The sequence below is a fragment of the Petaurus breviceps genome, unplaced genomic scaffold (assembly GCF_028583685.1).
Source record: "Petaurus breviceps papuanus isolate PSGF00001 unplaced genomic scaffold, PetGlider_PUasm1.0 90825, whole genome shotgun sequence".
Classification (NCBI taxonomy): Eukaryota; Metazoa; Chordata; class Mammalia; order Diprotodontia; family Petauridae; genus Petaurus; species Petaurus breviceps.
Window position 1 is genome coordinate 15,523,632 of NW_027187353.1, and position 2,880 is coordinate 15,526,511.

Sequence of the window (2,880 nt, forward strand, 5' to 3'; positions counted from 1 at the left end):
AGTAACTTATAGTTTCGCAACTTAAGAGGGAAAGTGAGAAGTTTTTCAGATTTTCTGAATGACCAAAAAACCAAAACAAAACAATAACAACAACAAAAAAAAACCCCCAAACCCTCAAAACAACTCTCAAAGCAAAAAGAAAACACAACCTCTCCCCCTAGAATTTGTAGTGTTGGAAGGTTTGCAAGCTTTACACGCTATCTGGTTTTATCCTTGAGGTGTAGGTGCTATTACTTCTGTTTTACAGATGTGGAAACTGAGGCAATGAGAGGTTAAATAACTTGCCCTGGAACAGGAGTGTCTGTGGCAGGATTTAAACAGCAGATCAAAAAGCAGTGTTGCTAACTCTTTATTCTCGCCCCAGCCCAGACCTTGTGTGAGGTTCATACGGATGGATGGACACAGAGACCACAAACTGAGGGTGGAGGGGAGTTGCCCAGTAAACTGGAGAGCAGAGACCCCCATCCATCCCTAGTACTTTTTGTCTCTGTGCCCTGTTCCTTCTGCCAGCAGAGACAGTACTCTCCTTCCCCTTAATTTTACTTAATTACCTCTTCCTTCTCGATCTCCTCCCCCAGGGAGACTTCTCTGGGTCTCAGTTTCCTTAGTTTTAAAATGAGGAGCTGTGGATATGACTAACAAAATGCACCTTTCAGGTGGAAATCTATGATGGTTGACTACGTCCGGCCCATTAGGACGTCTCCCTAACCTCTTTAAGCACTTAGATCAGGGGTGGGGAGCCTGCGTCCTTGAAGCCACATGTGGACCTCAAGTGCGGCCCTTTGACCACACTTCACAGAACAAATACCCTTAATAAAAGGATTTGTTCTGGAAAACCTGAACTCAGCCAAAAGGCCGAACCCGAGGATCTAGAAGGCCACACGTGACTTCGAGGTAGTGGGTTCCTCACCTCTGACTTAGATACACTTTTTCTCTCGATCGCCTATCAGTGTGGTTTAGTGGAAGGAAGATGGGATTTTGGCGGCCTGGGTTCAAATCCCAGCTCTACGGGGATATTGTAGCCACCCCTGGGTGAGGTCTGGCAAGCCCATCCCCCAACACTTCATTTGTAAATGAAGGGCTCAGACCCGCTGATCGCCGAGATCGCTTTCGGCTCTAAAGCTACCAACGCTGCTGTCTCGTCATGTACAGCATTGGCGAGTGCCTCAAGTCCCCGCGCACTGACCACTGGGTTTGGTGGCCGTGAGCGCTTAATGCGTGCTTGCTGCACTTAAAGCGGAGGCTGGGAGAGGCCGCTCCATCGTCCGGAATCTCACCTCCAAGCCTTTGGCATTTCTGGAGACGGTGCACAGGTGGACCCCTGGGGAGGGAGGTGCAGCCAGGGGCTCCAGCCAGAAGTCGGGGGGACTTGGCGTTGACCAGCTGGACTGGGGCTGGGCTGCGTGGTGGCCCCGGCATTTGTCAGCGGCCTAACACACGCTGCCGTCTTTTTTCCCCTTTTCATTTCTTTCTGCTGGGCGGGAAGAGACCGGGTCGGACCAGGAGAGGCTGCATTCTCTTCTGCAAATTCTAGGGGTGCACGGGGTGTTAGACTGAACTATCTGCGCGCTTTAGACCACGAGGCAAAACTCCGTGACCGTTTTTTGAGCGGGGCGGGGCGGGGGGCAGGACGTGCAGGTAGCTTCGAGAGGCACTCAGGAATGCAGGGGGCCGGGGACTCCCGAGGTCCAGACGCCACGGCCACGGGCGGCAGACCCCTGGGGTCCTCGGGGAGCTCTCGGGAAGGACCAGTGTCCAAACGACAAGTGCGGGATGACTGGAGATAATGGGGGAAGGGGTCAGAAGGGATTTCACATCAAACAGCAGATTCCGTGCACTTCTGCTCAGAGACGGAGGCAGGATCACGCCCGTGTGGGAACTCCCTCCCACAGCATAGATAGCAAACCCCACTTTGCGTATCTTTCTGTGAGATGGCTGTGGAGGATCGAGAAAACAGGGGGCGCGGCCAACCAGCAACGATTGCGCGCCTGCTGTGTGCCAGATCCTGGGCGCGGGGGCCCGTCTGGGAGGCTCCCAGCACAAGGCTGCCCCCGAGCCGGAGACGTTTGGCGGCGGGACCGAGCGAAGGGGAGAGCCCCGGTACCCTTTGGGCGCCTCCAAAGACGCTCACTCAGCTCCTTCCGACTCCCCGGATGGGAAGGGCGGGGCGGGGTCTGCGCAGGAGCGTGGGGTGCGTGCGTGCGTCTGTGCGTGCCTAGCTCGGAGCTGGCCCCGCCCCCTGGGTACCCCGCCCCCTCCCCGCGCGCCTCCCCTCCCCCTCCCGCGGCTCCAGCCCCTCCCCCTCCCCCGCCGTCCCGAGCCTCGTCTGGGCCTCGGCTGCACTGATTGGAATCCGCCGCCGCTGCCTCTGCCGCCGCCGCCGCCTCGCGAAGCCCGGGGAGAGACGGACGGAGGGAGGAAGCGGGCCGGGAGAGACGACACGAGAAGCGGGAGCGACGCCTCGGAGTGCCGGCCGCACCCGCACCCGTCCGTGCCCGCAGCGCCCCAGCCGGAGCTCGCCCCGCTGCCAGAGCCCGAGCCGGGCCGGCCCGAGAGGTCGCGGAGGCCCCGGGGGGAGGGCGGCGGCGGCGGCTGGGGAGGGCCCCAGGAGTCCGGCCGCCCGGCCCTCGGCAGGAAGGATGAGCCCCCCGCGCCCCCGGTGAGTCCGCCGCCCGGGAAGTTGGGGTGCGGGCCGGGGCGCGCGCTCACGCGAGGCCGCGGGGCCGGACGGGCCTGAGCCGCGGAGCAGCGCCCGCCCCCCGGACCCCCGCCCCTCCCCCATGCCTCCGACCCCCTCGGGCCGCCCCCAGTCTTCCGCTTCGGCCCGTCCCGCCCCCACCTGTCAAGTGCCCCCCTCGCCGAGACCCCGTCCGCCCCCGC

The 2,880-nt window shown here is 60.8% G+C and overlaps 1 protein-coding gene across 2 annotated transcripts in view; it reads left to right on the top strand.

Moving 5' to 3' along the window:
- The first annotated feature begins 384 nt into the window (after positions 1-384).
- The window catches only part of BMPR1A (bone morphogenetic protein receptor type 1A), a 121,674-nt gene continuing 119,178 nt past the window's right edge, over positions 385-2,880 (top strand). Inside the window, exon 1 of one of the 2 annotated variants that reach the window (XM_069071374.1) lies at positions 385-1,313. The gene's annotated coding sequence lies outside the window, so the exon portion shown is untranslated. Of the gene's footprint in view, positions 1,314-2,507; positions 2,660-2,880 lie in introns of those variants that run through there. The other variant, XM_069071373.1, reaches the window with a different exon arrangement.